Here is a 20,117-nt window from a genome sequence, read left to right on the forward strand (position 1 = left end):
CCCCAGCGCCGCTCAGTCAACGGCCCGAGCGGCCGTTACGACGGTCGGTTTACTTAACCTTTGTGGAGCCTCGAGTTTTTGTTAGAGCCGTTACCCAGGTATTGTTATTACCGATTATTCGATCATCATTATTTCTTTATTATCCATTCGCGAATATTATCACACGATTGTCGAGTAGATGTTATCACTACCATTTAATATTTGAGTATTATTACTTCTTTATTCGATTATTATTTAATTTATTCGGTTATTATTTAATTATTGCTATTATGCATAGGAAAGCAATTCGGGAGTGCCGTTACGACAATTTTTTTACCTCGTCTTCAATCAGTTATTATTGCCGTTGTCCAGTTATTGTTATTTATTGTTATTACCAATTATTCGATCATCGTTATTCAGTTATTATCCGCTCGTGGTTATTATCATACGATTGTCAAGCAGATATTATTATAATTATTATAAAAAAAATAATAATATTGTAATAATATAAATAAAGTAATTATTTATATATATACATACATACATATACACACACGCACACACACACACACACATACACTTTTAATATTCGAATGTTGTGAAAAATACGATAAAAGTACAGTGCCAGATCGAAAAATATCCGTAAACTAATTTTTTGCTCTACTTTATCATAATTCATCAAATTGGAAAACCTAACCGTATGTAAACATAAACTTTTCTGCAAACTTTTCGTATCTTTTTTAGCATCGAAACTAAATTCTGAAAGTGTAGTAGTGATCTTTGAAATTTTCCTGATTGGCGCATCCACAATTTCAGTATATACAACCTGCAGAATGTTTGTATTAAACAAATATTGCATTAACTGACAGCTCAAAATTTAAATTTAAACATATTTTTTTCGTTTTCGTCACATATTGAGCAAGGCTCCAATTTATTTTTGCATGCACTTTTGTTGTGTAAAAGTGTTTGTAATTCTGTGCAAGCAAGAAGACGTAAACTTTGTAAAAAAGTCAATGTTATGTCGATAAAGTTTTCATGTCCTGCATCCCCTTAACCAGTTTTCACTGGCTCATTGTCAAGCGAGTCGACCGCATGATTATACCGACACCCAGATAGACATTTATTTTATTCGTCGCGATTTATCGAGCGAAATCGAGATATACTAAACATCTGTGATCGCGTGTAATTAACGTGTCTCGGTCTCTAGGAAAAAAAAATTAAGGGGGAAACCTGGTTTATAGGGCTCAAAAAATCTAATTTTCAAAAGTTGTCTTAATCGATAATAATACTATTTTAGAGTATACCCTTAAAATTTTAGACCGAAATTCAAAGTACTTTTCGAGTTACAGCTTGAAGATTATGCATCGAGCATTGAATGCAGGCATGAAAATTGTCGAAATTACTTCTTCTATTGCCGCATGTGTCTTTAATGAAGAATATAGCAATATATTAAAGATGATGATATGTTAAATATTAGAATTGGGTTGCAAGCTCAAAATTTTGTCCACTCATACAACGAACAGCGACTTGAGAGGCAGCGATGCCGCAACTTAAGCAGCTCAAAAGAAGTTCGAACAGCGCGTAGAATAAAATTAACGGTTCAGAATATGTTCTATGAAGAAACTGAAGGATTACTATATAGATCTGATATCGCAAGTTAGCATGTGAATGCTATAAATGGTATGTTCCGCAAACTTTAAATGCGATTTTCTCAAAACAATATTTTCTGAATTTGTGTATATGATAGAGACAACTCTAATAAACCAATTGAACTGTCTCTAGGCTTGTTTTATAGCTGATTAGTTCATCTTCTAGGTGAATCTAAATGTTTTTGAAAAACGTTACATTAGACTAATTTTTTTGCAACACAAAGTTGAAACTTTTTAATAAAAATCGTAACTTTTCTTTCAAAGTCGTTGAAAGTTATCAATTTTTGCTTTTTTTGTAAAGTTTTTGGTTCAACTAGAAGGTAATTACATACAATTAACAAAAATAATTGTTTCTTTTGTCTCAGATAAAAATTATAACACAGTGTACACAGTGGAACAATTGCAGCAGTTTGGCACTACTCACTTGGCTCCATTTTTTAAACAAATAATTAATATTTTTTGATGAAAAAATTATTTTATAAAGATAAAATATGTAATAAAACATCCCTAAAATTTGAAAGTGATTGGTTTTATTCTAGCTAAGAAAAAAATTTCTAAATATCATACATTTTTCGACCTCCTAAACCAGGTTCCTTCCTTAACTAACTGTGGTGTTGCGTCCGCTCGATTGTTCATAAACATATATACGTATGTATATTTCCGCGATTAACACGAACGAGATCAACCTTCGAATCGACTGCTTATCGGATAACGGGAATGAATTAGAGAGTGAAGAGAACGAGAACACGAAGTTGAAGAAATCACGATGACGACTTGCTATTGAATTTGTGCACGCCGACGTCCTGCTAAACGACCTGACGTCCGGGCGATTTGCGTTATTCCGGTAATCTAGCGACTTTACCCAGTACCTACCACTTTGAATATATGTTTTACTCCTCGTTTTAAATTCTTCCGCGGAAAACAGTCATGGCAAATAAGCGAGCAAGTCTGACGTATCATTACGCAAAAAGGAGATATTCCCTTCGTCGTCTCGCGCTTTTCCGAGAAAAGGAAGTGTACGCGAGCGACCGGTCCATTATTGTCAAAAAAGTGACAAGTTACATCAGACATGAGAGCATCGACGACTGTCGTTACGCTCAAACGCAAATATCGTAACATCCGATTATTAGACTGAAGAACTAACTGGTTCTAGACGTTGAAAAATCGACGGGCCAATCTATCAATTGCAGCTATATGACGAAATTACGTTAAATTACAAAAAATACTTGAAAATTTATTTGTGGAATATAAAGTTTATTCCCGTGAAATAAAGTTTCTATGAAGAAATAAAGTTTCTATGAAGAAAGTTTCGTTTCTATGAAGAAACTGTATGGCCACAAGTAAATTTGCAAGTATTTATTTCTCAATGCAACACTTTCACGCATTTCTATTATTTGTTATAAAAAATACTCTCCGTAGTGAATAATTTATTATTAATCCATCATATTATAAAGATAATCGCGGTGTCATTGTATTCTTTTCTTTCCTTTTCTTCGAGAAAATCGTATCGTCGTTCATCTTTGCATTCACAGACGACGTGTAATAAAATGACACGTATATCAAAATTTAACTTGCAAACGATAAATCGTAACATATCAATATTAGTTACGTGTTGCTGTGAATTTTGCACGACTCGAGAATGTTCGAGCTTGTCGCATCGTCAGTGAGGTCAATGCGCGCACAGAAATAACTTTAATAGCTAAATAAAATTAAATGAAAATGCCACACGTATTTTGATAAAGATACAATAATCGCGAACTGTGTAACGTCTCAATGCGCCCTCACCATTATATGTGGCAGAGGAGAAAGAAAAAAATATGAATCCGCTCTCACACTTCATACGAGGAATTGCGATGCTTCCGCTTCTTGCTGATAAACGAGATAGAAGTATGAGCTAAGATCTTCACCGCGAACTTACCTCGCACTTCTCATCGTATACATGCGCGCGCGAAGGAAAATCCATCTCGAGGCAAGAAAAGGTGCGTTAATAAAAATAATAAGAGCGGCGCAATTAAATGCGAACGCACGCGCGGCTTAACGGCGCTTATTTCTGTCGTAATATCCAATAGGCCTGACCTTAGCTCGATCAAAGTCAAGAAGCGAATCGTTACATGTTATATTTTATGGCGTTTTGCGTTTAATGGCATTACGCTATGCGACAATTGACAGTGGATTGGCTCACCGATTATTATCTCACATTGTCGTTAATGAAATCTTGTCAAATTCACGCATAATACAAAATTTTGCAACTTACAATTTGAAGATTCAGCAGCTGACCGGCCCTCGGCGATCATCTCTCGCGCAACGCGAACACAACACTGAAGTACAACAATACGAAGCGCGCACAATTAGAGACATCTGAAACAAAAGAAATGCAAACAATCATGTTAGATATTTACATTATACGAGATGTTTGCATTAGTTAGAAGCAAAAACTGTAAGTTAAAGTAACTGTGAGTTACTCTTCTGTTTTTGTAGACAATCATACACAAAGAGAATATTACGGTTTCATTTTTCATGTATAATTCCTTCAAATTTTACTAGATCTCTAGTGGTCCAAGAATAAACTGTCAGTAAGATGTCTATCTTGCTATGGAACAGAAATTTTGCCAGAAAAGTAGCAAATTTCGCTAAAGACACGATCTATTTTAGCTCAGTTCTTAAAATAGGTGTAGCGCATAGAAAACACAGGGAGACGGTCAGTTACTACAGAACATCGATCTATTTTTCGAATAAAAAATTCTATAGTGATTTGTACTACTAAACTTTTTCCATATTGATTCTAGATTTTTATTCTTGACGATAACGACAAACGTAATCAATTGAATCCGTCGTATGTACACGGAGATACAGGTGCTTTATGTATGCTGCACGGGCGTATATTGCAGTCGACGGCGAGTTGAAAGCGGTAACCGGAATGAGCATCGCGATATTGCCGGAGGTATCTGGACGCTCCGTTCCTCCACGAAGACAGGTGCCGAGCTCAATGGTTATTGTTTAAGCAAACGAATAGTTGAAAATAGCTACGAGGCGAGCCACATTATATACGTGTGGATCTTAAGATACTCGAGTCAAGGTCTGGTTAAGAGATGACGCGCGTCGTGAGGCACTGCGTTACGACTGCCGTTGTTACATTCATTGAAACCAACAATGAAACGTTACAATGTGACATTTTTATTTCCGATCTACGACGATACGACCTAAACGTGTCGCATAATCATCCGCTGACACGTCATTTTGTGTTATTTGGCTATTCTCAATTGAGAAAACGGTGTTTGATATTAATTTCTAATTTTGCCTCACATACTCAATTTTGCATTGAACGTTTGATTTAATTGGAGATTATGAATAAATAATTTCCTCCGCTTATGGCGGATTACTTGGACTAACTCTGGCTCGTGTATTTCTATGTAAATTAAGCTCGCTTCTGGAGCAGGGAGCTTTCAGGAAGAGAGGATCGCGTCGTAGCGAGATAGCATCGCCGGCCGCGAGAGTAGGTTGCTATCGGTTTCCACGAGGAACGAAACACGCTGTGCCCGGCTAATTATCTTAAATACTTAATTTGTACCCCGCGGAATTCAAGGCTTCTGCCCCGTGCGGCTTCAAAGGCGGAAACGTATGGAAATCGCGTTGCGAGGAGGTGGTCGCGGAGATCAGCTTCGATAAGGACGGATTTATTTGCACGAGTCGGCGATTATTTCGAACGTTAAGTCACGTTCCTGCTCTTACCGGCACCCGCTTTTTAAACCACGGATTTCGAGGAAGGAACATTTTGGGAGAAAACGTCTCGCTAATTTTACAAAATACCAGTACCCGTAAATTTACCACTTCAAGCAAGACTTCTGTAATGAAGACATTACAAACTTAAATAGACGAGATCAAATGCGATTTGTATCTCAAAATATGTTTGTTAAAATGACAAATGATAAGAATGATTTGTAACAGTGACCGTTCGATCTGTTTCTCTAACGATCGTCAAACAGCAAATGTGCTTTTGTTTTGATAACCGTGGGATTTTTCTCAATAATGAAACGCAGTGAAGGGACGATTTTCTCTCGTGATACCTGACGATGTTCGCAGCAGCCACGTTTTAGAAAAATGAAATGAAAAGGAGAAAATAGCGCGAAAAAGCAGAGACACGAACAACCGTACGGTTCCGTTTCTTTCTAGGCGTTCCGATAAGTGAGTACGCCGATAATAATGATAATGAGTACGATATAGGCGTGTTCTTTTTTGAACAGGCTTTCCTTGTAGAATCTGCGATGCGCACTAAGGCTGCTATGTTAATCTGGCGCGAGGTGTCGCGACGCTTTCGTGCAAAATAACGTTTGACCTCCCCTCGAGAGTCTGTTATCTCTACTTCCTGCACCACTTTGAAATCATGTACCGCTCCGAGCGCAGATGCTTATCGATGTCATAAAATAAGCCGCGGCGAGACTTTAAATCGGATTATGCCATCGTTGGTTCTCACGACCAACGTAGTTGTGCGTGAAGTCGCCGAGAACAACCGTATTGAACAGCCGTTTCCCTCCTTTCGAGTCGTAATTCGACCGATACTCAATCGCCATACGTGATACGGTGACTCTCTGTTGCGGAGATCCGTTGGAGATTACGGCGAATATCGTCCACCGCGCACGCAACTATAGCTCGGTTATTTCTGTACGAAACGATCGGGCAGCTCGAAAGAATTGAGTCTCGTTCGTACTCGAGTATCCAATATTAATGGAGAGGACAAGTAAATGTTTTGTATCCGATACGTGAGTTTATTTTGCCAAGTAATCGATCGTTACAGAAACTTTCATCGGAATGTCTATAATCAATCGGATGTCCGTCACGGTCGGCTCGCCGTTAAAAGTCGAACATAATGAGCAGTACTTATTACAACTACCGCTAAATTGCCGCGTTACCCTCCGCTTTACACACAGATATCTTATATAACGCGAATTGCTCCGCGTCAAACATCCATTTTCTGCCCCGCGAGGCCCATAATTCGTTCACCCCGCGGCCTCCGCTCGATCGTCACGACTGGCTATTCGCATGAAAGCGGCTTGATAGCACCTGGAGGTAGTGCAAAAAGGGAGGTGCGAACATCAGGCAACGTCATTTACTTTTATTTCAACGACCCTCGGTCGGATTGGACGTATTTTATTTCGGACAAGCGAGATATGCCGCGGACTATTATTTTAATCAGAGAAACCTGTGTTTGTATTTTATACTCGGCACGATGTACAATATATATGTATAAGATAATAACCATCGAAATAAAGACTGCTTCGGTTAGACGATGAGAAAAAATTAGTCTATCGTTTTATCGAGTAAATTCGAGTAGATTTCGTGAATTGCGAAATAAATTTTGAAGTGAATAACTTTACAACGTGACAGAGAATAAGTTTAGATGAGAAACGAATCTATTTCTGCAATGTAAAACTGACTTTGTTAAATCGAAAAATATCAGAAAAATATAACCCTTAAAATGACAACATAAAATCACGAATATTAACGTGAGTATATAGAGAACAATATTTTGCTGCTAACAAGGAAATATCGCAAACTCTTTGATTTTGATACATTTTTGTGAGTATGTAGAGCAAATCAATACATGAATAACAGTATATAACAGTATATTCCATTTGTGCCCTATCGCTATTTAAAGGTATGATTTACACTTTCAAAGTAAAAAGGATGATTCTACTTTTTCATATATTACTCTTAAATTAGAGGAAATAGAAAAAAATGTTTCGAATAAAAGTTTAATGGTAAGTTAAGTGCTGTAAATTGACATACTAAGCATAAATTTAAAAAATACCTATAAAAATTTTTTTTACAATAAAAATCGTATTTTTATTTATGCTTATGTTAAACTTTTATTCGAAACATTTTTTTCTATTTCCTCTAATTTAAGAGTAATGAAAAAGTGGAATCGTCCTTTTTACTTTGAGAGTATAAATCATACCTTTAAATAGCGATAAAGTACAAGTGGAATATATCGCTATTCATGTATTGATTTACTTTACATACTCATAAAAGTATATCAAAATCAAAGAGTTCGGGTTCGCGGTGTTCCCTTGTAAGAAAAACGATGTGAAAAATTGACTTTCCTTCCTTTGAGTAAAGGAAGGAATAAAAGAGCACAATAAAAGGAATAAGGAACAGGGAACAGAGAATAAGGAATAAGGAATACTGAAAACAAGAAATAATATTCCTCTGTTTCTCTATTCTGCGTTGATAAATTAGGTTTCATGTTTTAATATTGAACTGTCCCCTATTCTCTGTTTCCTGTTCTCTATTCTCGGTTCCCTATTCCTTATTCCTTTTATTGTGCTCAGTCTCTAATACTTATCTTTAACAAAAACATTTTCTTGATAATATTCGTAAAATATATTCATCACAAATTTTAGAAAAACTTGTTATCGTGTACTCAAAAAAAAAATACGAGAATATTGTAAAGCTCTATAAAAGAAAAAGTTGGCTCGACTCTAAATATTATATGTATGATAATAAGCAAATCAAATTTTTGTTTTAATTAAAAATTCTTGATTGAAATACTAAACTTATTAGAATTCAGAATCTCTCTTAAAAATAAATTTGATACTTATGATGAGCTTATGATAGATTTGCAGGTACACTGAAAGAAAAATTATATTAAAATCAACAAATATTTCCTTGATGGGTGCCATTAACATATTTATTTAAATCTACATTCTCTTTATTTAAATCAAATATATTTGATTTAAAATTTACTTGATTTAAATAAACAATATTTGAGTTAAATAAAGAGAATGTAGATTTAAGTAAATATGTTAATGGCACCCATTAAAGAAATATTTGTTGATTTTAATATAATTTTTCTCTCAGTGTATGTAAACTTGTGAAATAGTTGAAGCGAATAATATTTACTCCAATGCACTATATACGTATTTTTCTGCATGTACTGTTAGCAAAGCTAATTCTAGATTTACGCTTGTGGATATTAAGTAATTTTGCTAATGTGTAAGAATTGTTGAGAAACATCTGCTACGTAGCGCGAGCACTGTTATCACCGCAACACCCGGCGAGTCACTGACTTTGCAAAACCTGCCGCGCGCGAGCGACACCGGCATGTAAATATACGCATTACTCGACTTGCGCGCTTGTTTATGTCGCGTTGTTCGCACTATATAATGTGTCCCAATTATTATAGATATTATATCGAGATAATATGTACATTACATGTGCACTATATAGCACTAAATTAATGTGCATTATATGTGTATTATATGGCACTAAATTAACATAGTTAAAGCAACTTATAAAATAATTTGTCCCGCTGTTGAATTCCCTACATTGAGAGAATTTTATAGTAAAAATTACTATAGAATTCTGTTTGTAATTGAGAAATAAATCGACATTCTGCAATAATTTATTATACTTTCATTTCACATATACTCTATTTATATTTTAGGAATTAAAATGTGCTATTGAAAACTTTCCAGCGAAATTGACTGTGTCTTTTAGCAAAATAGACCTTACTGACAATCTATTCCAGCACTACCAAAAACATTGTGAAATTGAAAATAACTTATATGAAAAAAAATTTATGATATTCTCTCCATGTACCAACAACTCGAAAGCGACTAACTGCACAATTATTTGTTCCCTATTACCGTTTTTAGTGCTGGAAATATTTTCGGATAGTGTTCTCTAATCCAACTATAAATAAGCTCTGCAAGTTCTACGATTCGTTCGTCCAGTTCAAACATCTTGAAACAATCAGCATTCTCGTAAGCAGCTCGTTAGCAGCTCGTTAACAGCTCCATTCTCGGATTTCTCGCAAGTTCTAAATGGGGCAACGTTGAGCAAATTTCTGTAAACTAGACGAATATGACGCCGCTTACGCGAATTTCGTTCAACTATTTAGATACCGCGAATTGTAATATCCGGGCCGTTTCCATGCCAACTAAGACGTTTTCTCGATACGAAATTGCCTGTCAATCCCGTCAATACTCACTTATCTCTTCCCGATCTCGATATGTGAGGAACTCCGCGTCGCAGGAAGACGCGGCGGAGAAGGCGAAGATGTAACGATGCGAGTCGACCCACGCAATCGATAAGTAGAGCTGCCGCAGGGTGTCCCTTGATGAGACGCGATTCCGGACCAACCTTTAGCCATCGCGATAGATAGTAGACGTACATAAATTAACACGCGGCCGAGGCGAGCGACGTCGGAGATAAGCCGGAGAGCGGTTATGGCGGCTCGCGGGATACCCGGAGCAAGTCGAATCCCGGCGACCGGACAACGCACGATCCAATAAAAGCGAACGAGTCGAATAAATAGCGATAAAGCTCGCTAAAGGTTTTGTTCTCCTCTGCATTTCAACGTCGATGCCCGACGCGCAACGCGTAGAGGAGGCGCCGAATGGCGATAATTCCGTCGTTATGCCTCTCGATCCGTGACAGCGAAAAATTTCGCAAATAATAATTATTCACTTCACAAAACGAAAGAGACGCAAAAAATTCACGTCCACCTCGCTTTTAGATCGATTCCTTCCTGGAGTGATTACACGCACGCTCAAATGTGTTACGAAATGAGAACATTACGTTTGGCGTTACACATGCAAATCGAAATATCCTGCACGAAGAGAATTTTATACTAAATTATTAAAAGACTTTTTTGTAATCGAGAATTTTATTATAGAAATTATTAAGGACTTTTTTGTTATTAATGTCGATCTGTTTTTGTAAATAAATCGACGTTCTGCAGTAATTCACTATCTTTTCATCTCACATATGTTAGTTATATATTTTAGAAATCACAATACACTGTTAAAACACTTCCTACAAGTTTTTAGTGAAATTTACTATGTTCTTTAGTAAGATAGATCTCTCTTACTGAGTTTATTTCTAGACTATTAAAAACATACTATTAAAAAATTGAGAAGAATTTATATGAAAAAGAAATTATAATATTCTCTGCGTGTGTCGGCCGAAAATGAATCTCGATTGCGAAGCAATGTCAAACAACAGCTGAGGGTTGTTCAGCTGACTCTCTCATGTTAATTGACCGCCAACCTTATCGAAGAGCGCGGGGTGTCACATAAATACATCCGGCCGATATTCCCACTGGACCGGGGAGACATGATTCTCGGATTCTTTTTCTCAACGTAAAGCAGTCTGCTTTTTTATGATTTCCGCGCACATGTGTGTCTCTTACATGACGATCGACCGATGGCAAACTGATGTTTCTTACCTCGTATGTCACTTGTTTATCATCGGTGGATACGTAAATGTCGAGATATCCTGAAAAGAGTTCATTGAAATGTGCGTCGTCACATGGAAGATATATTTTTAGGACGCCAGCTTATGATTTCCGACTTAATTTACAGAAATTTGTTTGACTTTACCGTAGTTATAATTACGAGGAGGCGAAAATGGAGCCTGTTGACTTGTGAGAATGCTGACAATCGTGACTACTTAAAATTAATAGCGACAGATAGTGAAAATTACGACGGCTATTACGTTAAGGATAAAGATCTTTCGTTAAGGATAAAGGAAGAGAGCTTTCAATGTTGCGTCTAATACCTCGCTTCGAAAGAACGTAGGAACGTCTCTTAAATACGAAATTAAAAACGATGCAGATGAGGCGATAAATTAAAAAAACCTCGTGTCTCCGCGGTCGTAATCTCAGAACCAGGTTTTAGTAGAACATATCTATCTTCGGCTATGTCCTTACGCACATAAAACGCGCATGTAAGAAAAGATCCATCTAGATACATAAATTATATCCCCAATCAGGTATTCTCGTTGTTCTTCCGCAGCTATCGCGGCCTCTCGAAATATCATCTTGATCAACGAAAAAAATCGATAAGTAATAATAATAAAAAAATGTTTCCGGCTTTCTTAATTCAGTATTTATTTCTGGATCAGAATTTGTATATCCTGAAGTGAGTTATTCATACGTGAAATAAGTTCTCCCCGAGAAATATCGTAGAAAGATATGACGTAACCTGGACAACACCTCGGATCCAACGACACCTTGCGTTCAATTTACTGGGGAGGAGTAAAGGGTTAATCCGTGAGACCCGTTTTTCCACGGGCGTCACCGGGACCAAGTTCGGGATGAAGTTCCCGTTCGACACTTTATCGGCACCCAATCTAGGTAGATTCGTTAAAATTGGACACGATGCTCGTCTTAGTTCGGCCCGTCGTACATCAGACCCATGTGCACACAACGCACGCATACAACGACAGGGCGTACCCTTGCACACCCTTGGACCTCGCTAACGTGCACACCACCAACACACCTTCACGCGATTCTTCCTCTCGGGTCGCCTGACTCTCGTGACTGGTCGTTACAACATAATTCAAGTCGCCGACACGAGCACAAATATTATGATAGACGGCCGTTTATGCGCCGCGCACGTTCCGAAGGGTCCACGTCGATGGCGGTGGGAGAGGGAGGGACAGAGGGTTCGAGACAGACTCACTGTGAAGTTCCATCTTGGAGCCGACCCATCTCGTTTTAGGTCGAAGGAACGAACTCGGGACTACTCTCGCGGTGGAGGTGAGGGCGGCTGTGGTGGCTCGTGGGTGACCGGTGGGCGTACGAAAGAATGCCTTTAAATAATTCTACAGAGGTGGTATCCGCCCCGAACATTCGCGGTCGTAACTCTCGCCCTGCTCTTTCTCCCTCGGAGTTCTGAGATTTTCGCCCTATGGGAACTCACTCGACGGCCGGGAGTCGCCGCCGCGCACGAATGAAAACGGGAACGTCGGCCGGTTTCTGGATGCTCGTGATGAAAACCGGTGCGAATCGACGCTGTTGGACCACGCTTTGTGTGGGCGGACGAGCGAATCGAGGGGCCTGACACTTTGGGGATTGTAATTCTGAGACTTTGAGAGCTCGTCGGGACTTGCGAGCGCGCGAAAGGGGTACAAGGTCAAGTGGAACAACTTTATTCTCTGACACACGAGCGGCAGAATATAATAACTTACCGTTGAAATGACAATTGATTTTTTTCTAAGAACTCAGTGAACATAGTGTAAAAAGTAATTTGCCGCGTTATCAGGATGAACAGCGCTTCTCAATCGCAGTATCCTCACGTCGGTTCGCATTACGTCCGCGCGATGCAACGCTGATACGAAAACCACATACCGCGCGTACGATGTTATTCGGCGTTCCCGTAACACATATTACACGGCGAATTCGCCTCGCAGCGGGACGCTCGTCAGGCTCTTCCCCCGTGTGCAACGTCTGGCGCGTGACGCCGTAGAAAACGACTATCGCGGTCGCGCGGCGGGGTTAAGAAGACAATTCGACGGGATGAAGATTACCCGACGCGCTGCGCCGCTAAAGAACCACTAGCACACCCTGGTAATATGTCTTCTCGCGTGGTAGACACTGACGTCGTATTTCGCGTGCTTTACGAGCGCGGTTTCTTCTGACATCGTCGAAACGAGAATACCAGTCCAGGTCCCAGCCGACAGTTCGCAACCTCAGACCCAGGCCAAACTCGTAAATCTGCTCGTTCGAATATCCGGCCGTCATTCGGCGGTGATCTCGCGGCCTGCAAACGGCCGTCGTCATCGAACGACGGGGAAAACCTTTCGCCCAGAATTAGCGGCGGATAATCGGGGGGAAACCGGCTCGTTTGCTTCGCGCGCGAGGTGATGGTTTCGAGGATCAACGAAAACGCGTCTATACGACCCCGCGTCGTCGTGTCGTCTCCCTCACGAGCGTTCCCGTTTCCTGCGCGTGGCTTACGCGACGTTGTAAATCGGTTACATCAAAGACCAGGTAATAAAGTTCGCGCGCATCGTATGCTAAATTCGTTTACTCCCCATCTGGACGTGGATGCGACGAGGCACGCCGTGAGAGGAACATCCGTTTCCTCCTTTTTGGGCGCGAATCCCCGCACGACCACCGAACGCGTTCACCGATTGCGTCTACCTAAGCATGCATCCGGCAACCGGAAAACGCAACCCGAGCATTGACCCATGAAGTCCTGTCCGGCTTAATCCTCTATGCCAGGCAAAATTACGATTTCCAAGTGTGACGTTTAATGCACTGAGAAAAAGTACCTGAAATTCTATTTGTGGGATGTAAAGTTTATTTCTGTGAAATCGAGTTTATGATAAACTTTATATTTCACACAAATAAATTCTCAAGTATTTTTTCTCAGCTCTATCGTCTTCGTATTCCGTTTTGTAGTTCCGTTGTAGTTTACGTTACAAAATACAATACATTCGATTTAAACTGGGACAAATAATAGCAATAAATGCGCGAAAGGAAAGAGAAGAGAGTAGGACACAGCGCTGAGAAAAACAGGGAGATTGAGTCAGTGAGGAAATGAGCACGCGCCATAGCCGATATTCGAAATTAAAAATTCAATCCGACGATTTATGATTATTGGCGTGGCGCGTGTAGCCGGTCCGTTTCTTCGCGAGCCGTCTAATAACACTATTAATTTGCTAATTGGATTAGGCGTACCGTGGCGTTCGGTGCCGTTTCTTCGTCGATGCATTACAAATTAGCGTGGTGCGATTAGGACACTCTGCAAATAATTCCTATCCCGGCGCGCGGTGTTCCCCGTCGCGTTAACTTTGATCTTTCCGACCAATGTTTGCCCTTACTCCAACATAAATATCTATTCGCCCCGGAGAAGACGAGGGAGGAGAAGGATCGCCCGATGTAATTATGATGTGCGATGTAATATTAATTGCGTGCACGTGGCGTAAATAACATCACGCCGCGAGAAACATTAAGAAGTTGATACGGAGAAATCGAACTTTTCCAGCGGCTAGCTAATCATTTATCCGTGCGCATGCTCGTTCACGCGCGCACAAATACGACTTCTTTTTCGTTCGATTATCGCAATTATCGGGCGTAAATGATTTAAGTGTAGCGGCGTGCGCGCGCCCGCTCTGCGTTAAGAAATTTGCCCCAAGTATCGATAATGGTGACTCATTACCAAACGACATAAAGAATGATCGGCGGCACTTCTAAGGATCTTCCAATAACTGGTTCCTTGTGCACGTGCAAATATGCGCTCGCACTCGACGACTTCGTCGGCCCCGGGTAATTGCGCGATAAAGGATCGTGCGCAATCCGTTATCGAGGGGCAACTCTAATTATTATCGTCAACTCGACTGCACCTCGTTAATTGCACGAGATGTGGCGGAATTGCGCAGAACAAAACATCTGCTCCCCCGAATTGCACTCTTCCAAGCGCATTGTGATTGCGTGTTAAGGGTCGTCTACGAATGCGGTCGCAGTTACATCTTAAAGTCCTGAATCGTACTAGTCTGTGAATCGGTTATGCATGTTTCCTTCGCACAAATTCGTGAAAAATGAAAGGTTTCGTCTATGAGACCGAAAGAACTTTTCATTTTTCACGAGTTTATACGAGGGAAATAAATACATGATCGATTCACAGGCCAGTATTCGACTTTAACTTCTTTACTACGAATTTGATTTCTTACAGGTACAATTTTTTTTATTTTTATGTCATTAAATATACTGATACAATGTAGTTTCCGTAAAAAAAAATAATTAAAAATTTTATGTTTGGCGCCAAAAGCATAGAGCCGGGACACTAATGTCCCACTGAAGTTTTTGGGATATTTGTTCTGATGCAGTAATAAATAGAGTGATATATTCTAAATATTAAAAAAGCAATTTATTCAATTGAATAAGGTTATTATTAATGATGGGGAAACGTATGTCCCGTTACTAGAGAAAGGGTTAAAATATAACTGCGACCGCATTATAGACGATCTTTTAAAGTACAAATGGAAGAACAACAAAGCGCGAACTCTATTACTCACGCGCCAAGTGCTCCACGATTAACGAAAAAGCCAATACATAGCGTGATTTTTCGCGAGATTCGCGATCACTCAATTTGTTGTAGCAGCACAAAATCTTACGTTTCGGACATCGGCGATCAGCGCTCACAACCGACCGATCTACGAATGGAGTCTTCAATTATTAGAGTCACAGACGCGTGTAGAAGAGCGCGGAAGCGCCTCGCTCGAGAAGACTAGAATAGAATAGACGGACACTCACTCTGCGGACACACTCTCTGGTCAGGCATTCAGGCGGCAGACTCGTTAATAAATGCGTGCGCGCGCGCCCCGTAAGTATGAACGATTTAATCTTAATCCTGACGAACGGAAAAAGCGACATTGTTCGTGATCGTTAACGACGAGCTATTCCCGCTCGAGAATGCGGTTAATTCGCGGATCATCGGCGAAATGTCACCTACCCGCGCGAGCTTGGGCGCCCGAGCCACGCGGCTCATTTGAACGGCGCAAAAAGTCATATCCCGCTCGTGATAATAGCGTCAACAATTTGTGCCACGCAAGAAGCGATCATCTCAGCTCTGTAATCACGGCGGGAACAAACAGACGAGTGTGCATACTTGTCTTCAAAACGATTTGGACATAGTTTTTTAATGTATTTCACGAACATAGTCCAATGAGAAAACTTGTTTTCTTTTTTATTAATCTCTAAAAATTAACTTTTCCCATTTCCAATGTCTGATACGATCTAAAGTGCATCGAGAAAAATGTTCAAACCGTATTGCAACAAAGTGTACCGCGACATTAAGAGAGAAAAAAAATAACTGAAGGAAAAAACTTGAGACAGAAAGGGAGAGAAAGAAAAAAATAAATAGATAATGAAGTAAACTGATTCATGTCTAATCAGACGATCGTAGAAGAAAATGTTGACGTGATGCGACGAGAAAAATCATATAAATTTAAATACCAATTTTAAATACAAATTTTACCGAGCAATAACCGTCCTTGTTCTTCGAGAACGGGAACATCCCGAGAGCATACTCTGCAACTGTTATCTGAGGGAACGTCTTGGGATTATTCCAAGAGTATTTTCGGGAGAAAGGAGTTATTCCGCGAGGATTCTGAGAATATTATCTGAGGTTCTCCGAGAGTCCGAATATTTTGAGAACGTACTGAGAATGCTTTCTCCCGAGTAATATCATCGATGATCTTCGCACAGCCCAAAGATATCTACTCATTACATCACAGTCGAGAACTGTTTCCAGACAGCGACACGTTGCGTGTCACTTTCCCGAGCTTATGCTGACTAACGCGAACAAAATAGAAATGGCTCGCAGTAACGGTATTACATGTACACCGATGTGTTTTCCACGTAACTTCGGTTCTCCCCGCAAACTAGTAAGAATCCCGCGAGAAATCGCTCGAGTGTCCGTTTCGACGCGCGAGAACTGCGTATGTCGCGGTAATAATAAATTATCCGTTGCAGAGGAGAGAAGAACAAGAGCGCGAGGCGACACAGCGTCATATAGTTAAACGCTTGTAGCTTCGCGCGTAACGATTATTGTCTCGAAAGTCGCGGCGCGAGGAAAAGCGCCGGTCACATGCGAAGCACATCCTCGTTAGATCTAGGCGTAAAAACACCGCGAGTAATATTCTCTAATTAACGGCGTGGCAGCCCCGGGCGGCCCGGAAGAAACATGCGATTGATCGCGCCTTTCTTTACTTTCGTCCCGCATCTCATTGACCCGCCATCATCATCTTGCTCTTTTCTTCATAGCTAACAACCAAGTGAGGAGAAGTAGACACTTAACGGTTCGTGTATTGACCGAAAACGGATTTCTTTTTCTTCTTTTTGTTTTGTTTAGAGCTAGCCTGTGCACGGCGAAATTATGCTTCCTATATTATTTATCGCGGATGTGAGGAAATGTCAATGGAGGTAAAAAGAGATTGTCTCGGAGTTGGTCGCGAGAAAGCAAGATTTTGCGGATTCTACGACTTCTGTATTTGTCGCGCGCGCATACGATATTTTGACATCTTTCCAAAACTCTTGTCCGCGCGCTTGCATGCATCGCTCACAGTGCGAGGTACATTATTCTTGGCATTTGCACCAAACTTCCGCCATCGTTCAAGTAACTGTCGCGTGACCAGAATCTATCTAGCAAGATAGTTCGCGGGACTCGCAATCGCCTTTAAAAGAGTCGCTGTTTGATTCGTAAAGGAGGACTCTGAAGAAGCTTCCGAAGTCTAAAAAGCGCAAATAATGTGGCAAACTTGCCTCGTTAAGGAGACTTGAAGAATTCTCCTAAAATGCACACACAATGTATAACTCTAGTAATATAAAAGCCTCCCTTAAATCCTTGTCAACAATATTAAAGACTTTGACTAATGTAAATACAATTTTATCCCTCGCTTCCTTTCTAATTTTGCAAAAAGTGATTCAAGCATCGCGAAAATATTTCCAGTATCTCTGGTCGTTTTTCCATCGTGACATAAATTAACAGGTTTCCAGGATCGTCGGCATTCGTCCTGTAATTTTCCCCGACTTGTCATATCACGCTCGTATCGAGCCGCCATTTACGGCGAAATCCTCTCTAGGATAGAAATAATCTTTACCTGCTAAATATGGGGTGGAAAACCAGTTGACTTTGACCCCACGTGAACCGCCCCGCGCAGCATTCGAGTGCAATCGCACTTGCGCACACACTCGCTCGCAGGGTAGACCAGTTCGCTCATGTGACAGAGGAAGAGACTTGTTAGGAAGTTACGTGGTCGGCGTTTTAATCGTGCGTTAAAGGTGCATTCATAGCGATCATATGCCGAAAAATCGCAAACTGAAGACATCCGATTTGAGTCGCATTCGCGTTTAGATCACACTTGCCGTTTCGCGGCGACTCGTAAATCGACGACTTTAGCGAACTCCTCGTGAGCGCACGTCACGTCGCCGCTTGAAAAGCGATGTGCGCGCTCCTTAAACGTATGCGCCCGATGTGATTGCGCGCTTGCGTTTATATTAAGTCACTTGAAGGCTTCCTGAAGGAACGCGAAGTGTGTTGCGCGTATCACTCGTAACATAATTAATTTGCGCTAATTCGAGATTATACGCCAGCTATTTGTCCCGTGACATTTCATGATACTGATGCTCCGTATTTTATCAAAGAATCGACGATGACGGCACGAATTTATATGAAACATCGATCGCCGCGCACGGCGCACGATTTTATACTCCGTAAACAGGAAAGGAAGCGATGACTTGTCTCTGATAATTTCATCTGCACATTCCTCGCTTGAGTCGACGACAGGAAGACAAACTGGTTGGCGAAGCGTTCGTTTCGTTGTAACCGTAAATTCCCGAGAGAAAATACGAAAGTTTGTTTGTGTGGTTTCCTCGTGGCATTTCGCCTCCCCTTGACGCACGATCGCTGGTTTTCCGCCGCTCAGCGGAATCCGAGGGTCAATGCGATCGTTTAGCGCATCGACCGCCGCACATGTGCTCAATGAAATTTATCATTCCGGGTATGCCGCGCTTTTAACCGCGCAGTATAAAAAGATCTCACCATAATTTTGTTGTGCACGCACATGAAGCCGGAGTTTAACGGTCGCTATCGAAGAAATTTGCATAATAGTTATTAATAACGCGAGATCACGTGCACGCGGGTATGATACGTGGAATTGTTTATGCGTATTCTGACCTGCAGATATTAGATATCGAGTTAAGAGGAACAATTATTGTTTCAAACGTAACGAAATAAAATACATGATATTCCTCTGCCAGCAATTACTTAAAAATAAAACTTCTGCTTGACATCTGCTCAAATTTTACCTCGATATATTTTCTCATTAATTCTTTGCACACGTATATGTGTTCTCAATTGTTGAAGCTAAAAAAATATTAACTGTTTTAATTATTGACTTCATACAGAAAGTAGTGAGAAAATCTTGCAAAATATAAAAGTTACGTTTACTTGTTTCTTATTCTATATATAAAGGACAAATTAAAAAATGTATTACAGGCTAGCTGATACAATTCGAATTGTTACGAGTAAAATTTCTAAGTGTGCAAAGAGAAATGATATCGCGCGATCGCCACATCAAAAGCAAGTCTACCTTGTCTAAAAGAAATGTCTAAAGCTCCCCTAGTCAGAATTAGGACAATGATAATTCCCGATTAATCTGCATCCTGTCCGCATTTTTCGGGATGAGTGACAGTGAGACAGAAGCTCTAAGACTGAAGTGACGAAACACGCTGTAGTTTCACTCACTTCCTACCTACAAATGGCGGACAATGTCCTAACTGTGACTTGAGGAGCTTTAGAAATACCCGTCGAGAAGGCGACGTGCGTCGCGCGCGTCTTAAGCGCATTGAAGCACGTCGGAGTGCATCGCTGCAGTCGCGAGTCGAACCGCTCATCTTGGCGCACTTGAGCCGACAAACGGTGTAATTGTCGGTGAAGAATACTGCCGCTTTCGCTCATTCGCGAACACGTTACCATAAAGCCAACGGCGTTGCGCCGCCAGTCAGCGAAAACTTAATGTCTACTGTGTGCCATCGTCGGGTAGTCGGTTCGGTCGGTTCCGCATTATCCTTAATGCTTCAGCACCACCGAGAAATGGCTTAGCGTTTTAACTTGCATTAACCTCGTTTCGCGCACATGTAAACCGCCCATTATTACTCGCGCCCAACGGAAACAAAGTGCAAAAATCTACATTGTCGGG

The 20,117-nt window shown here is 40.6% G+C and overlaps 1 protein-coding gene across 2 annotated transcripts in view; it reads left to right on the forward strand.

The window, feature by feature from the left end:
* LOC116845482 overlaps window positions 1-20,117 on the forward strand; it is a 129,281-nt gene that overhangs the window by 101,055 nt on the left and 8,109 nt on the right. The gene's annotated exons all lie outside the window — the stretch shown is intronic.

Source organism: Odontomachus brunneus, unplaced genomic scaffold (assembly GCF_010583005.1).
Source record: "Odontomachus brunneus isolate Ranch 3 - 2012 unplaced genomic scaffold, Obru_v1 Obru_scaffold_052, whole genome shotgun sequence".
Taxonomy (NCBI): domain Eukaryota; kingdom Metazoa; phylum Arthropoda; class Insecta; order Hymenoptera; family Formicidae; genus Odontomachus; species Odontomachus brunneus.